Genomic DNA, 18,877 nt, shown 5'->3' on the forward strand with positions numbered 1-18,877 from the left:
TTCAGATTCTCCATCCAGATTGTGATGGGTAATATGTTTAATTATCTTCTCTCTAGTTATCTAATATTTAAAACTTGAAATTCTTCGTTATAGATTGTAGGGCCTGTTCTCTCTTCTTCTATTCGGTAAATTCCTGGAGAATTGTTTTGTGTAATGGAGCAGTACTGCATTTTGTGCACTGAAACACAATTGTTTCCAATTCATTACATATGGAGAAACAAGGTATCTTGTGAAGTAAGCATTAGAATATGAAGTCAGAAAGTCTGCATTTCTAAGCCAGACTGGTCTTTGGGGAAACTGGACATTTCCACCCCACTAAAAGCCCTTATAATTGCATTCTTATGACTGCCAAGCCAGCTGCCCTGGAGACTCCACTCAATCCCTCCTGAATGCATCCTTAATGCATCTGACTTCTAATACCTTACTTTGAGTCAAAGCAAGAGATCTGCCTATTCTTGCGGTGAATCTCTTGCCTGCATCTCCCAATTCCCAACCTTAATTCCCATACTGGTTTCACTTGGTTCCAGCACTCTTGCCAAGTCCAGGACAGTATAAACTTGCATACAGGAACAACACCTGCCAAATTAAATACTAGTTTCTCCCAGGCAAAAAGTACAGAAAGAGTAAAAACAATACATGGCCTTTGTGTCTAGGTAGTATGGGTAACCTTTATACATTCAACTTTAGCTTTCCAACTTTACGGCTAGAGCACAATAAAAAGCAGTTCCGCTGAAGCTGCTCTCTCTCATCTCCTGCATAAGCCAGTCCTTTCCTAGCTCCTCCACTCCACCTCCTTGCTCTGATGGTGTCTCAGATGTAAACTGTCTATGATCCCACATCAGACTTGAGAAAAGCACCCCATCCCAGCCTGCAGGAGTCAAAGACATACTTTCTTTCTCACCTATGATCAAGCTGTTGCTATATTAACCCACTTGAAGCCGTTTACCTCGGCCTTACCATTATCACCATTTCATTTCCTGTGTGCTTTAAGTTAACTATATGTATCGAGAAGGGATAATATCACCCAATCCCACTCACTTATATAAGACATCTCATATTTTAAAAGAAATATTTACAAATTCCTTATATTCTGTGCGTCTCTGGGACTGCTGATCAGCTCAAGGGATTTAGGGCCATGACATTTTCCTGTACACCTGGGAGTTCACAGAAGGAATGAAAATTATTGAGGAAAAATATCTCTTCAAAGGTCCCTGTGGGCTATGGGACACTGCTTTATGTTTTGCTGATGCCTCTGAACATACTGCACAGTCCAACCCTTTATTTAAAAGCAATTAATCATACCTTCAAGGGACTACTAGGAAAGTCCATACTAAGAAGGATTTAACAAATCCAAGTCCATGCTCAGATGCCTGCATTTCTTAATACAGGTATCCTCATGCTACAGCTCTCGCAGTTCAAACTAGGTATTGAACCTTGCTAGCAAGAAAGGAAAATCTGAATCTGGAGCCAGATCTGAATTACCCAGAATTCGCCTAAAAGAGGTCTAGATTTGGGAATCTGACTCTGCAATCAATTGTTCTAAACTCAGAAAGCAAGCTGTAACACAAACAACTAATACCTGTTAAGGGAGTGCTTCTTTGTAAATAAATCATGCAAAAGTTGTACAAAGAGGTCATTTATTAAACCAATGATACAGTTCAAGAAAACAGTTTGCTAAGGATAAAGTTGGCAATCTGTAGTGCTTAAGAAACTATAACCATAATTCCTGAAGAATCAGAAAACATCTACTGCAAACAGCATCTTCTGTACATTTCATACACATATATCTTAACAATAAATAAACATGAAAATTGGCAGCAGTAAAACGTGCAGTTAGATTCCAGAATAAAAAAAGGTTGCATGAATGTCCCTAGTCAAGCATGTTTGTAAGGTCTACTTTCCCAGACTCTGAATCATTCCCATAGGATCACTTTTGCTTTAGAACATGGCAATATCCAGTACCTTCTTAAACAATGAACTAAAGACTTTTCAAGCCTCTACCAATTTTTCAGAAGTATTAAAGCATCTAAGCTGGTATTTATTCTAAACCCTTTGAAATGAGAATATATTTTGCTGCCCTAAATATCCATTCAAATTACTAATAAACCACTGAGTATATGTGCAGTGACCCAATTTGCAAGCTCTCTGCTGAAAGTGTCATTTGCAACCTAGGTACTTGTTTCTTTAAAATACTAACAATTAATTAAAAGGCAGCTTTCCAAAATATTTCTTCTCATATCCACTTTGTTTAACAAAATGTCCAGTGATAGGTTACTTTGAATAAACATCCATCCACATTCCATATGATCAACTATCACATAAAAATTTGCATAGGCAATCTGGTATTTTACCTTTACTGGTTTCTGACAGTCACCACTAGTTATTTTCTCTTGCTGTTAGATCTTTTTTTTTTTTCACTAGTAAGTGTAATTCCTCATCCATTTTCATATCTATATCTATGGCATTTATATTAATGTGCATCACAAGTTCCACATCACCTTATTTCTTGAATTTCCTCTTGCCTGGAAGAAATTCAGGTACAGCTGGGTCACCATGGGACATGGGACCATGGACTTTTGTGTCTCCATGATAACGCAAATCTCCTTTTCTTATTTTGTGATCTTTAGGAAATGAGTTTTTCACGTTTTTTAAATGATCTGCATATCCTTGCAAATTATATTTATATGGCTCTCTAAAATTCCATATTTCTATGCTCTTCTATTAATTTGAAATACAGTCCTTGTTTAATTACAACATCTGTTTGCACAACAGAAATCATATAACAAGTCCCAATATAGTTCTCTTTCAATGTGTTTCCAAATGGCTAAGCTTTGTCCTTCAGTGTTTCCTATATTCTTTGCTAAGTGAATATCATTATTTGAGAAGTTCTCTTATAATTTTTAAACTTCATGTTCGTTGGAGAATGTTGTTGAGGATGGAGCTGACTGACTGTTTTTGAACAAAATCAGATGTTTCATCTGTTGTGGCATAGCTTTTGCTACCCTGCCTAAAATATAGCTACATACTGTGACCATGCACTGATTATCCTTTTTAAAAAAATAATTGTTGTAAGATGTGATGCCTCGTATTTTTAAAACAACATCTGGTGTATAAACATACACCTAAACATACCAGTGCACATTTTCTAGGCTATCACATATGTTTTTATTCAGATCAGAAAAAAAAACTGTCTTTTTTTACTATAAAATCCTGCCACGCTGCATTCCTTCAGGCAGTATAAATTAATATGACATTTTTACTTGTGCTAAACTAGCTGAGCAGAGTTACTCTGTATTCTGCTACTGAGAGATTTAAACTTCTCAATCTCTTATATTAAGAAGCAATACTCAGTCTCAATTCTCCCAATTTTTGCCTTTAAATAACAAGCCTGCAATTATTTTGCAAATGTGTACCATAATTTTAAAATAGCTTATTTTCTAAATAAGACTTTTAATTATTTGCATTTTGAGACTTTAAAGGAAGTAACTTGAAGTCCACTACAGTCATAACTAGAGAACAGCAGTGAGTGTCACTCCAGCTTCCATGCTGTAGCAGTACTGTTCCTGCAGCCGTGATGTCTATACTCACGTATAGAGACATGATTGCAGTAATTTCATGGGGAAATCTGGGTTTTTTTGCTAGACCCATTCTTTGACATCACTGAAAAAAATTCTATATATATAGAAACTGTTCCTTGGGAATACAAGCTCTTTTTCAGGTCTGAAGTGGCAACAACAATCTCCAAAATTAAAAACCAGCTGAGATTCTGAAGATTGCTACTGCTTTTCAGATCTTAAAGAGCAGCTTTTGTAATCCAAAACCTGACTGTTTCCCCCAGCTGAAATACTTTGTATTTTGAAAATCCATTTTGTTAAATGCTGAAAACATAATCAGAAGCTAAACTTTTCCAATAAAACCATTAGTTCTGATTATAATTTTATAACTAGATTATTCAGTCTTTTTTCTTGGCTTTTGCTGAGATTTTCAGAAACTGTAAGAATAGTGTTTCAATTCTTTTTTTAAAAGACACATAATCAAAGGTAACTACTACTTCATGCTGGAGCAGAACAGCAGCACAAACAGAGGCTATAACACACACATTTGGGGGCTGCCCAAAGCTCGCTCTCTGCTTTGGAAGTCCTTCTGGCACATTTATGATGTTAATATTTGTACACCTACAGCAGGTACAGTGTAACAGCCATTAGACAGCTGACAGAACTGAACAGCTTTGGTCAGTATCAGTCCAGAATATGGATGTCATACTACAGAAGAAAAAAACATGCACCTCACTAACTTTATCTGTTGAGCTTACCTTTTATCAGCATCATCTCCGCATTTGTGACAATAACTCATCTGCACGCTTAGCACACTTAGAAATGAACCAAAAATCTCACAAGCCAAAGGCAGGTTAACATGAGTAAAGATAATCTATCCAAGCCAAAAAGAATTGTGATAAACATCTTGTGCAAATCATGCAAGTCACACTTCACCTTTAAAATGATTTTGATTATTGCACTATAATGAGCAAAAAACGGTTACAAAGTGACTGTCATTTAATTAAGTTACTCCAGAGCTAAAATTTAGTACATTATTTTAAAACTCCACTTAAATTTTTCCAGGAAAATGTGGCATAAATTCAAGCTGAGTTTTGTTGAAGTGTCCTTCAGGAAATGGCTTACATTATCTGGAAAATGTATGTGTGGCAGTAAAAGAAATAGAGCTCCCAGCGGAGATAATTTAGAAAAATACCATTAACAGCCTTCAGCCTGAAGTGGTCATCCGTTGCAGCAAATTTAAAATCTGCAAAGTCTGTTTCCTAAACAGTCTAAAATAGGAGAGAAGGTGCTAGTTACTGGTTTATTGACTTTTGTTTCTATTGATAAAGCCAATGCCTTTGAAATTATCTGTTTATTTATTATGCATTTTTTCTTGTAATTAGTAACAGATCATTTAATTCATGCATTATTGTTTCTACCTTCCTTGTTCCTTTGGCCCTTTTCTTCCCCCTCTACTACAAGAAAATTGTGAGAAATAAGAACACAGGGAGCAATCATGTTTTAAATTCAGAGTACTTTCACTTTCTTTTTCTTTTTTTTTTTTTTTTTTGCGTTGTATGTTTCATTAAAGAGAAAAAAAAACTAATTCTTGCAAATTGTCCCAGTTGGCCCCAAAAATACAAAATTGTCTGTAAGCACCGGCTGAGGATTCCATCTAGCATCACTTTTCTTCATATATGTGACACACTATGTGCTATATTCATAAGAAAACAAACAATAATTTGCTAGTCCATCAAAAGCAAAAAATTAACAAGAAATTATCTGTGATATATGGTTTCTTTAGCTTCCCAGTTTTGACCTCTGAATTATTTTCCTCAGCATGTTGCTATTTCTTTCAAACCATCTCTTTTTATATAGATTCTAAATCATTTTATTTTAGTTATAAAATTAAAACTGATCTCCAAGGCTAACGATGATGGGAGTTAGTGCTTTCTTATTGCTATTTGATAGCCTTAACGATGCCAGTACCTTGACAAATTGGCTAAGATGTTATCATTTTTTTCCAGTTTCACGTTAATAATAGTCTTTGCTCTTATGGTTTAACCTCTTGGTGCCTTTAAAAAGTTGCTCTATAGTTGGTAATGTGTTCAGTGCCAGGAAATCTGAACCTTGTCTGAGAAGACATTAATGCAAGACAAATAGCTCAGAACAGAATTTTCACCTGATCAGGACACACTGCTGTAAAATGCAGAAAAGACCTTTATAGTTCTAACCACTTCTGCATTACACCCATTAAAAAGCGGAATGGCAAATCAGACCTCAAAACTGGAAGAGCACCTTACCTACAACTTGCAAAGTACACAGGGTTTTCTGGGTTACCTTAACAGTGGGTAATTAAGTATCTGTTCCTTCTTCATATCCATCCTTCCTTACAGCTAATCTCTTATCAGTCTGAATGCTGATAACCCTGAAGTACACAGGATTATAGAAGCTTTAAACATTTGCCATTTTGACCCTTCAGCCCCCGCACTCCTGACTATGGGCCAAGAGTCCCATGTTGATACCTCTGGGGAAAAGCGGTGGCGAGACGAGCTACATTCCCCTCTCAGGAACATGCCAAACGTGAGAGACAGGCAGCAGCCAAGGCGGTAGCACCGGCCGAGCAAGCCTGCCTCTCCTGGCAGCCTGCACGCGAGGCTGGGGGGCGCAGGGGTCCTGTCCACGGCCACTCTGCAGCAGGGGCACCAAACTGCCATTTTGTCCCTGGCACCAAAATGTCTTGCTACAGTTCTGCCTGAGTGCCTTAAAAATCTCTGAATATAGCATCTGCTGCTTCAAAGCAGAGGTTACCAGGTGTGACTGATAAGTTTAAAGACATATCATGCAGAAATATTCTTCACCTTCTTTCCAAAGTGTAATCTTCAACTAAATCTTTGCCATTGGTGGAATAGTCATATAAATGATATTTTACAGTGGTCAAAATTAAGCACATGCTTATTCATTAAACATGCAATTTACTGCTCACTTCTGCAAATGAATGTGGAAGAAATTCCTTTGGCTCCCAACAGAATGCTGCCTGTGAACAAGGGAGCTGATAGTCCACTACAGTTTAACCAGCATTTTCTGCAAGCTGCACTGCAGCTCAGGTATCTGTATGCAAGATTAATACTGTATTTTCTACGCTTGTTTCATGAGTGGAGTTTCCACTACTGCCAATAAAAATTCTGTGTGCGTAACAAGCATATAATATGAAACAGGGATCTACTGGAATCTATGACTGCAGAAAATGAAACTCAAATCTGCAAGGCAGGTTGGAGAAAAAACTATGTATTTATTCTATACCCCAGATGTTCAAAGGGTTTTTTTCATTTGTTCCCTCTGCTGACATTGAATAGTTTAAAAATAAACACTGAACTTTTTAAAAATAAATGCAGGTTAGGCAAGGAAAGCTATGATAATTTTATTAGGTTTCAAATACTAAATATTTTAAACTCAACAGCAATCAACAACCCCCTTACATTTAGAAGTGCCCGAAAAGATGTATTTCATTCTGTTCTTGAATCATTTCCCTATGGGACATTTTGGAAGTACTCAGTGGTTCACATACAATTCAAAAATATAATCCTAATATGTTTTTACTCAGCTCAGGATAAAAGGTAGCAAATAGAATTCCAGATGTGGCTCAGAAGACGAGTGAACCATCTCCACTGTTCTCAACTGGAATTAAGATTTTGAATGAAGAGAAAAGCAGCCAGGAGATTCACATAGGTTTCACTGCAACCATTAAATACTTAAAAAGACTCCTCCTAAACTAAACCTGAAAATATAAGATCTACTTCTGTACAGCATTTTCTACCTCTCTCTTATTATCGAGGTGCTGAAAGAAGACAGTTTCACCCCATTAAGCAACATGTCACATAGAACACACACTGTGTCTCTGATGTGTATATAAACAAGGACATAATGGCTTTCCAGATGAAAATTCAAGTGTTCCTGCTCACTGTGAAAACCAACATTAGGATGCCTTATTTGTTTATGAAAGGCATGATTATGACACATAATACTTGAGGACAGTTCACAAAAACCTTACAGCAAAATGCTTTCCCACAGTTAAAGAAGTTGTACTTTAGCTCCAGCAATAGTGATGACACAATTTAAGAGATTTTCTCTGTTGACAATCAAAGTATCAATATGGGCATCGAGCCATTCCTCTTCTTACGGTAAGGACTATTTATATTCTCAGATACTTTCAGTGTATGAAGGACTGACAGATGTATGGTTTGGCTGTAAGAAGACTATATTTATGTATCTGGATCTTGAATACTATATTCTATACTCCACTCTATGACTAGGTTTCTTCCTTTTAAATTACAGAAAAGTATATACCAGAGAGCATGAGACTTCTGTGAAATCCAAGTAATTTATTTAAGTCTCAAGGGAGTTGCTTAGAGGCAGTCACATTCATTGGCTATAGTTTAGTTTAAAGATATGGTGACATCACAGAAATGAATTAAAATTTCTTTTCCTCTGCAAACATTCAGGTTTCAACAGAAGTGAAGGATATAGTGACTTTACCTTCAAAATGTTGTGTGCTGTTCAACATTAAGAGGTCTCACCTCATGACCTTTACAGTGGTTTCGACTGAAAAGACCTTTCAGAAACTCCAGCACAAATTTTGTGTCCAAAATGATCATTTGCCCTTGAGCAAATAGTTTCTTCACATTCTGCATTACTATGTTAGCTGGGCTGCAGAAGTGAATTACGAGGTTTGTAGAAATCTTTTATTAAATTTCTCAGTCAGTTGCTAATGAATTAGCAGTAATCCTCACTGTAAAATTAACACCAAGTCTAGAAAGTTCTGTAAACAACCTTATTAACCAAAATCTTGGTGCTTACAAATTGTTTTATTAGATCTAAAACTGCATATAAAACTTCATAAGCTTTGCCTGTGAATTTAATTCCTCACAGCCACGTAGCCCAGCAGTCATTGAAAGATTCATTGACTTGGTGATTCTTAGTTGGTGAATTCCCCCTAATTCTAATTAGGAAGAAAAATGCCTGCATTTAACTTTTTTTGGACAGAAACACTTTTCTCTCGATTTGAAATCTTTGGTGCTAAACTATTCATCAATACCTGCTCCTCACACATTTCATATTTCTCCTATAATAGTCCTCTTTGCCATTTTTATTTTTATTATAAACAGAGGATTAAGACTGCACATGAGGAATAAGCAGCTGGGGATGATAAAAAATAGCCTTAGTATTAAATTGTTGAAAAGAAATTTTAAACATGCAGGTTACACTCTGTGTGGGGAATGTCAGTAAACAGAATGCTTCTCGTGGTATCATCTGAGTCTTCATCATTCATCATTTATATCCTTCGGTTGTCAGTTTACTGAATCCCCCAAAACTCTGTGAAATTCCAATTATTTCATAAGTAGGAATGACCTTGTTTCTTTTCCTTGGTCATAAAATGCCACTTTAAAAGAATGCCTGTAATATGACATGCTGTGTACAGGTTTTTTTAGACTATTTTGCATTTGAAAGCTCAGATGTGAGCCTTTTGTATGTGTAAAGTCATTCATCAGTTTGATGTCAGAACTGTTTACTATGTTATAAAAGGTTTGTTCTCTTCCACTGCCATAGCCTGTATCAGCTATTCCACTGCTTCACTGCAAAACACCACAAAGCCTAACCATCTCCCCAGGCCTCCCCAGCTGCTGCAACAACTGAAGAATCACTCATCATTAGTCTGAGACCACAACTTCCCAACACAAAGAACAGCATTTAATACCTGTTTTAGACATGCATTAAAAAGGGGGGAAAAGGATAACACATTGTAGGGTGAAGAATCACAAGCACTGATAGACTAACGTCTCCTTCCATTATTAAACGTGGTAATGAAGACCTGTACTGATACCACTGTATTTTGTTTTTGTAAGTGTGAGTCACAGGAATCACCACCAGTTCAAAATTTTAGGATAAAAAAGAACTAAAAGACACTGTGAGAGGTGAGACGGAATTACATTCCACTCATAGCAGGCGATGTGCTTGCCAAGTCAAAACTTTAAATGTTCACCTTTAATAATATAGCAGGCAGTTGAGATTATGTCTATTGGAAATTTGTTTTGAATATATCATATTCACCAAAGCAGCTCTATCAAACTCTGAATCTTCCAGGGTTATTTATCACTTGGGTATTTCCTGACATATTCTTTCTCATCTATTTCTTACAAACACAGTGTGAAATGCAAATATAAGAGGCCTTATCTAACATTGTGTTAAAAATTAATGATTAATGCAATATTAATATAATTATTTTAAGTACCACCATGCAAGCCACATAGTTATAAATAAATAACCTTATCAGGAATCTAGTTGTTTAGACTCTCTCTCCAGATTTTATTTTCCAGAAGTTTGAAGAAATAGTCTACATTTATCTCAGCATTTACCTTGGGTCTCTTAATTTTCTGTGCCTAATTTTAAGAGTACTTCCAATGTATACACCTCTTTTCTAATCAATAAGAAATGGTCTCTCCTGAGTTGCTACCTATTGCACATATAGATTTTTCTGAGCATCGAGCTAATGTTAAAAATGCTAAGCCTCAGCAAAGTGGTATGTCAGTCACATCTAAAGCAAACTGCTGGTAGAAATGGAGAGGAAGGGGAGTCAGATCATGAATGATTTCTTTCAAAACAACATGGACATCTATAGCTGTCCGGGACTCTTGCTGGGCCTGGAATCTTGGAAAATCGTAAGCCGTACGAAGTAGAGTGGCCCTACTAGTCCAGGAAAAGAGGCAACTTCTGATACTAAGGATTTTAACCAGTTCATCTTGTGCTATACAACATCCTGCGTACCTCATCTGTTTGTGGGTAACCAATGAAATCATCTGGAAAATGTATACACATATGAATCAACACTGACAACTTCACAATATATAACAGGTACCTATTCTGAAATACAGAAGCAAAAATACTGTTCAGTATTTCTCCCAGTGCTGACTCAGGCACATGGATGAATTTGCTTACATTGTGCTAATAAGCCCTGTTTATTTTTTGCAAAGAATGCATTTATCAACAAAAATGCTCAAAGAGTTAGTCTTGAGAATTTGCAGTGAAGTGTGAGTAACCTTGGAAACCTCATTTTAAACTTTTGGAACTGAATACTTGCCCTGGTTGTTTTGACTTACATCTGCAACCTGACTCAGAGCTTAAGGGAGTCAACAGAGTTTTCTGCTGGCTTTAGCAAACTTTTGGTCAGACCATTAATTAGGAACTCTTTAAACACAATTAAACCACTGTTTTTGAATAGCAAATACTGAGTTTTTCAATGAACTTTTTTCCAGTAGATGGGAATGTCATGCTGTCCTTTAAAATCAACTCTTAGCACTTCACGCTTTTGTTAAGTTTCAAGGGAATCAGCCCGCACACAGCAACCAGTATTCCTGATGTGACAGAACTACTGGTGTGAGCGTGGGCACAGGCATGACTGCCACTGTCCCATGTGCAAACACGAAGTCTATAAAAGGCACTTTCGATTACCTTTCCTCTAGGTATCTTTCTTTTGTTGCATTCAAATGATATGTTAGGAGCCCAGAGGCAGCAATCCCCACTATCTCACCATTAAGTATTTCTCAGTATGTATAGCTCCATTTTTGCCTCTGTCTTCCTCTTCTTCCTTTTACAAAGTTGCTGTAAACTATTCATGTTCAAACTGGCTTTTACAATCTTACCTCTCACCCATGTGCAGACACCTCATTCATTCATATCAAATATTACAAACGTCGACATTTTGTTGTTGCAGGAAATCGGTAGCCAAGATAAAAATACATCTTATGTAGCTTTGGAGTTATTTGTACAAGGCAGCATTGCTGCATGAGAGGTAAGAGCACTAATCTTGACAAAATTTGGGACACATTTCTATGCTTTTCATGTTTACATTTGCTTTTGCTCACTGCTGTGCATTACAAAAGTGTATTTCTCATAAGGTAATATCTTCGAGACAACAGCCACAGTTTTATAAATTTCTCTTTCGCTCACTAAGGGCTGGGAACGGAACCTCGGAGCTTCAAACTTGAAAAACCGATTCCTCACCCATGAGAAACTCCTTCAGTTGCTGTTCGGATTAGGCCCTTTAGCAGGCCGGCAGGGGACACTCTCACTCACTCACATGCATGGCCGCGAAACCTGCTCAGCCGCCTGGAGCAGTAATGCCTGGTTTGATGCTCTCAAAGACAGAAAACAGGGTAAAGGGCAAACTTCAAAAACTGAGCAAGTAAATCCTTTAAAATGAAATATGCTTTAGAACTTTTATTTCTATTCAGTAAAAGATAAATAGGAAATAAAAATGGCTACTATCTATATAGTATGTCAAAATTTCAATGAGGTTGGCATTATTTTTCCGCAATAGAATTTCAATACATGTCCAAATAAATATGGTTAGTTCTTAGTGTTGTTCAAATCAAAAACCTTCATGATTTTGTCAGCCTTGCAAAATAATAAGTGTTTGCTTTCTATACACCTATTTAAAAATAAAAGTATTTTATTGTGTCTTTGATCTCGAATCATGCTTTGTGGTATTAAACACGGCTCATTTTACCCACTACTGAAATATAGCCATCTCTGAGGTGAAACACTGCAGCTGTTTAATTGTATTCAAAGCACTATACAACACTTTAGGACAGATTACAGTATCCAGCTGAAACTGCAGGAAGCCGTTTGCTAGACAGAACGTAATTAACTAGAATTATTGGAATTTGGCCACCGTGCTCAGATTAACACCTCTGTCTTGCATGAAAGAATGCCCTTGGGATTTTTCAATATTCACATAAACTCCTTGTATGCTTTCATCCCTGTCCAAAAGTGAAGAAGTCCTTCCAGAATGGTGCTGAGAAACAATATATAATAAAAATGGAGTCACTTATAATGAGACACCTTCTCAAAATCTGATCTGCTGAGGATTTTGCAGGAAACATGCAGTGCTTTCTGAAAAGCCACATAATTTTCTTTCTGTCTTTCTGCCTGCTGAAAGACAGATTCATCTCTCAGGAAATGTTGTTAATGCTACTGTTGTTATAGAATTCCAACAGGAACATGCTACAACATTTAAATGCTATTACCAGTGCCATGCTAGTTAACCCTATGAAATTTGGGTAGTATCTAAAGGTAGCATAGCCTTGGAACTCCAGACTGCTAGAAATAAGCCCTTGTTTAGACTTCTGGATAAATTTCCATATTTCATCCTTATGGAGGATATGACCACATGTCAAACATGGGAGGGTGAAGGGCAAGTCAAAGGATAACTCTCCCCTTTTCACTTTTTCATTAGTCAGCTTATAGTCTTGACAATTATCTGCATCAGGAAATAAATAAAGGATGAAGCCAAGTGTTTCTATAATGCAAACCTGCTTATTTACAAAGAACAGACAAAGACCTGTTCTTTAGAATACAGCAGAAATCAAACAACAGGAGATCGTTTCCTTGCTGACAGTTATGAAAGACAGCACTTGGCAAAATGCGAGTACATCCCTACTACTAAATAAAAAAGGACACGGACTGCTCCCTTGACCCCAAGGCACAGCACAGCTCCTTTCCACACACCAAGACTACTCTCTTCCTCCCTGAAATACAGTGACCATGTCCAACCTGTCCAACTTCTGAACCATGCCCAGGCATAAAGGTTATCAGGGAGTGCGTTAATAATGAACAGTATGGTTAGTTATGAGCCAGTGCCCAACCCCATCCCGTGAGCCTGTTTCATTTACATGGAGAGACATAGCCATTAGTCTTATCCAAAAGCCAAAATCACACTTTTACAAGTGTAGTCTTTGGTTTTCAAACTTTTCTACTTGTTTCTCAATCACATGTCTGTTTTTGTTCTCATTTGCAAAGAATCAGGGAGATTTTAAATAGGGATTGCACAAATCTACCACTAAACATGACAGTCCACAAGCAACCTCCAGTTTAGGGGTATGTAACCACTGACTGCCAAAAGCTTGAAGCGTACATCAACCAGAGGAAAGTTCAGCCATTTGCAGAGGGTCTAGATGGACCTCTGTTCTGAGTAAGGAATTTCTCTGTTTTATGACATTTATTTGCATTCAGAGCCCTTTGAAACCTCTCAGTTTATTAAACCACAACAGAACTCACTGATTTTCACGGCTCAAGCCCTACTCCAGGATTACATATGATCTGCCTTGGTGGTGGATTTCAGCTGCTGAATACCTTAGAAGAACTAAGTTCCTTTTTATTTAATTTATCCTGCCAGCATGAATGAGGCTTTGTTCACTCCCTCAACAGAAAAAGCATGAGGAGTATTCCAGGAGGGGTTATGCCTAAATCCTTATATCCAGCCCCTGCGTTTTTGAAAAGAGCATCCAAATTGCAGTAACTGTCATGCCCAACCAATTCCAGGCCCAGGCCCGTCCACAACCTGCCCTGCTAGTCTGTGGCTGTTCATGCCAACAGGAGAGATCCCTGTATTTTTCAAAGCACGCAGATTCTCAGTCTCTGCTGAGGTGAAAAGGATTCTTTGCACAATCTTCAGTCATTGTCTAATAAATAATTAAATGTCTCCTTATATTTTAGAAAAGAAGCTTTTAAAATAAGCGTGAGTAACCTTGATCACCCAGAGAAATAAAAGAAACAGAACGGAAAAGGATGATCCCACTAAACTCTTTTTTCTCCGACTAGATCCATCATTATATTGTACATCTGAGGAAATGAAATTGTGAAGTTTTACTGAGAATCTTATATATATGTTATTGAAAATTAAAGTGGCAGGAAATTAACTGAAAACAAGATTTTGTTTCATTTCAGTAAGTCCTTCCTTGCCCTTTTTTTTCAATTTCAGCTGTTCAATTAGCTGCAGACTTTCCCAAAAGCACACTACTCAGCCTCCTCCTAGTTCCAGACCATTCACATCATGAACTAAATCCACTGCAGAGACATTATTTGTCACTCTCTACACTTGGGAACTGCCAGCAACTGAACACAAGAGGATACGTGGGAAGAAAACATGGAAATGCTCTCTAAGAACAATGTCTTCCTCCATTCAAAGGGTCCTAGAGCTCCGCAAAGCCTGTAAAACGAACAGGGAGATAGCTAAGACCACTTCAGGAAGAATGTCACCTCAACAGCACAGTAAGACTAGAAGCATGTACTGGACCACAGACTTAAAATAATCCCTTGCCCGATCCTTTTACTATCAGTGGAGATGCCTCGTTCGAGAATGTTATTATATATATAAAGATGTGCTGGTAAGAGGATATTCTACAGAATGGGCACATTCCTCTGAATCTGCTGTTACAAGAGAACCTGGATATTATTATTCTCAGGTAACACTGCAAAGCCAGAGGTTTTTGTTGAACAAAAATGTAGGGGTAGATGAAGAAGGCAGTTGAAAAGGCAAAGTTGCACTTGCTCAGTCCACACTCAGCTCTGTGAATTTGAACTGTAACCCAAATTCTGAAAACTAGCTTTATACACGCATTAAACTTACCTGAATAAATAATAATGCTCGGGAACATGACTAATGCACTAACACACATTTCTGAAACCAATTTACTGAGTCATCACTAGAATACATCACATGAATAAAAAGAAAACTATAGACACGATAGAAGAAAAAGAGCATTATAACAAGTGAAGCTTCGACTTCTATGCATGAGCTTACTTTCAAAACCTAACCTGTCAAAGTACAAACTTACTGAGGTTTAAGATTCCTGTCTATGCACTGCTTCAAAAGAAACTATTTAAGACATCTGAGCTATGAGTGTGTCATTGCTTTGATCTCCATCTGCACAAAATGCAAGCTTTTAGGCAAAGGCTTTACAGAGGAGTCAGTATGTTTTCCTACCAAATCAAACTGGTTTTGTAGCATTTACCCATCAATATGTTTTTGAATTCTAAGAAATATATAGGAGTGGGCTCACATGTTTTTGCACACATTACATAAGCTGACATCAAGGTTAAATAACTGCTACAGATCTTCACTATTTCCCTTTCCTTACAATCACTGTCCCTTTTTCCCCAACTAGGAGGCACGTACGCATTTTTAATATGTTTGTCTGTACATGTTCGCATATTGCTGACTCTCAAGACATTTACTTTATTGAGATTCATAATACTGAGGTTAATTACTTTTTACAGTATGGAGGTTATCATACATCAGTTGTGCATAATTTTGGGCCTTATTCTCATTTACATTAGGCTTCATTTAACCCTTATGAAAGTCTAACAGGGTCTCAAAGTGAAAGTAAATATCAGAGACTCATCTCGTGTAATTACAATAAGTAAGAACATTTATATAACAACCTTGATAATAATTGAAAATATAATAGTTGAATATCACAGTGCTGGTATAGAGCAACTCTACTGAAAACACTGAAATTGTTACAAATTTGTGTACCTCTACATGAGAGCAAAATATTGCTTCTAGAGTCTTTCTATAAAAATATTTTACCTTTCACTGACTTTAAGAGAATTTAGCTATGAAAACAAGAAGTTACCATGCCAGTGAAAATTTTAGCGTAACTTATTTAAAAAGAATAATGTTCATATATTAGAACTGCTGTTGCTTTCTAGTTTTTGTTCCTACAGTTATGTCTTAGCAGCATATCATGAACTGGAAATGTGAAATTGTAAATTTTTGTTTTTTAACACAGAGTGGACATAAAATATTGTAAGGTTTTCTTTCTACTTTCTAACTAGATGAGAATAACTCTTCAGTTATTCTTTAGTTTCTAGTAAGATCTTTGTATTTATGTTTCAGGTATATTTCTCACTACAATTTTCTAACATTTGCTTGCCATTTTTTAATTTCTTAAAATATTTATGGCATAAAACCAACTAAAATGATTTTGAAGCTTTATTTCCTTAGCAGAAAGGGGGTTTGGACATTTCTGTAGTACTAACAGAAACAAAATACAGTTCCAGTGAGTGTCTCCACTGGTCGGGAAAAAATTGTTTTCAGAGACATACAATGTTCTCAGTGACGTGTTCCCTTGCAATACTACTCCAAAGCTTCTATTTGACAAATGGATGCATGAAATGAAGATTATTAGATACACTGAATATTGAATGTTACACTGAAAAGATGAGGTTCCTGTCTAGAAGAAAGGCGTAGCCTGTGTAAACAACCCCAGGTTAGGTATTAAACTTGCAGCACCATTGGACAAGGCTGCCAAAAGCCCGGGGAGGACTTTCCTGCAGCTTTCACTGGAGCTGCACTACTGCCCGTACATGGGCTAGGGCTGCATTAGCAGGCTCGCCTATGCCTCTCAAAGCTGCAGGCATGTCCCTGCACTGCAGCACAAGTGCACTTGAAAGCCCTTAGGCACTTATTTTGGAGCGTAGCAGAACTAACGCCAGTGCCATAGGGAATGCAAATACCACCTATATGGTTTTTAATAAATTATACAACCAGCCGAGAATACTGGAGGGGCATTTCCTGCTATGCTATCTTTGAGGATGTGACTAGCGAAATACCATGAATCACACATCAGCAAGCCTTACTTCAGTAGGTAAACTAGCTGGAAAACAATAAAGTTCTCAAATACCTTAATGAACATTCCAGGATAAGAATCAACTGGCATGGCATCTGTCAGGAATAATCCCGTGCCCCTGGACAAAGAGCATTCTTTCTGGGAGTCGACGATACACTGGATAAAGGATGAACAGCAGTTATAATCTGTTTGGGCTTTTGAAGGGCCTTTTATTGTCTGTGGAATTTGTCCTTAACAGAGAGGACAAATATGTTCTGTTGTGGATTAGAAAACATTTAAGGGAAGAAAACCAAAAATATAAACAGCTGCAGCTCAATGTGGTAAAAAAAGAAATATAACATGACTCTCCAAAGAAATGTGTTGGAACTAATGGAATTTATGTACTTATTAAACTTCTAAAAGAAGGGAGGGAAAAGAAAGGTGATAAAACTCATGAATGACAGAATTTTTTTTATGTTAGTCAGGACTAGAGAGGATGCCTAGGCACTTCAGAAGAACCCAATAAAACTAGAAAATTATGCAATGCAATGCCAAATGAGATGTAATTCATATTGGAAATAATAAATTGAATTACTGAGGAAATTGACAGATTACCAATCAAGTGCAACAGTTCAGCAAAAGGACTGACTCGGCAGCTCCATAAGCACGTCTCTTCAGTGGTTACTGATGGCCAAAGAGACAGACAAGCTGTAAAATAAAATGATAATGGAATAATATGGTAATTTGTGCAATAAATTAATGACATTCCTTCATCATGAATGAAGTCCCTCACAGTATCCAAATTTTCTCTTTAACCAGAACAATTTAAAAGATCTCCCCTCCAAAAACCCAAAATATCCAGAGACTTGAAAGGAAGATTTTAAAAAATTAGAATTCCACATTTTACAAAACATAGACGTAATACTGATGTGAAAAAAAGCGTAAGTAAGGATTTTTTAAGTAACCGACCTGTGAATTTCATTACCATGCTCAATCATGTTCACTTATTCTTTTGGGAGGGGAGATAAAATTTTAATGATATTCTATTTTCATAGATAAATATAAGGGCTGCAATTATTATGTCTAAACATATGGACATATTAACGTGTCTATATATACATACACAACACACCATAAGGGCTTTGTCTTGGCTCCTCTTATGCTCTTGGTATCTCGGGTTATCAAACATTTAGAATATGCTGTCTTATTGTTTGCCAAACATCCAGCCTTGGATCATTTGTTGTAACAGTTTTAACACAGCAAAGTTGGCAAATACGTTTGCATGCTGGGGAGGACTTTTTTGAGAACAAACCTTTTCCCCACCACTCAGTAATCTTAATGATTTTAAACTAACTGTAAAGTTTTCTCATTGAGGAGCATACTGTTTCTTTAGTGAAAGAAGTCCGGGATATTTTCCTCCCATTTTTAGGTCCTGGACATCAAAATTCCAATCCTGCACCCATAATCATATTAACCGATCAGTACATTTCCTCCTGTACTTCTTCCTTATACTACACAACTGCCTCGGGAGATCGTAAGCAAAGTACAGAGCAGCTTCCCTTAAACACTTAAGCTGAGCTTCTCAGCACAGTTCTCACCCCTCCTACCTTATTGGCACGCTGAGCAGGCTAAAAGCAAAACAAACCAGGGGCTTGGAAGAACTCTCCATAGATAAAAGTCAGCCTAAAATTTGAAGCAATGTCATTTCTTTGCTCCCTATAACCTGAAGACTCTTGGTAATGCCCTATTCTCACCTGCCTTCTAAAACACTGCGCTGTCTACACCTGATTGTACGTGGTTAGGCATGGTGCCATCCTGTGTGACACACTAGAGCAGTCAATAAGAAGCAAGTATTTCTGAAGCGGCCTGCAATGTGCGCTGACCACAGAGGAG

At 37.2% G+C, this 18,877-nt stretch overlaps 1 protein-coding gene and 1 long non-coding RNA gene across 2 annotated transcripts in view; one reads left to right on the forward strand and one right to left on the reverse strand.

Annotated features, from left to right (window-relative positions):
* Positions 1–18,877, forward strand: part of OLFM3 (olfactomedin 3) — a 73,702-nt gene that overhangs the window by 27,107 nt on the left and 27,718 nt on the right. The window lies entirely within an intron of this gene.
* Positions 17,060–18,877, reverse strand: part of LOC135329032 (uncharacterized) — a 40,198-nt gene continuing 38,380 nt past the window's right edge. Inside the window, exons 5-6 of the long non-coding RNA XR_010390182.1 lie at positions 17,600–17,692; positions 17,060–17,161 (exon numbers count right to left, since the gene is read on the reverse strand). This is a non-coding gene — a long non-coding RNA (uncharacterized LOC135329032). The remainder of the gene's footprint in view (positions 17,162–17,599; positions 17,693–18,877) is intronic.

Source organism: Dromaius novaehollandiae, chromosome 8 (assembly GCF_036370855.1).
Source record: "Dromaius novaehollandiae isolate bDroNov1 chromosome 8, bDroNov1.hap1, whole genome shotgun sequence".
Lineage (NCBI taxonomy): Eukaryota > Metazoa > Chordata > Aves > Casuariiformes > Dromaiidae > Dromaius > Dromaius novaehollandiae.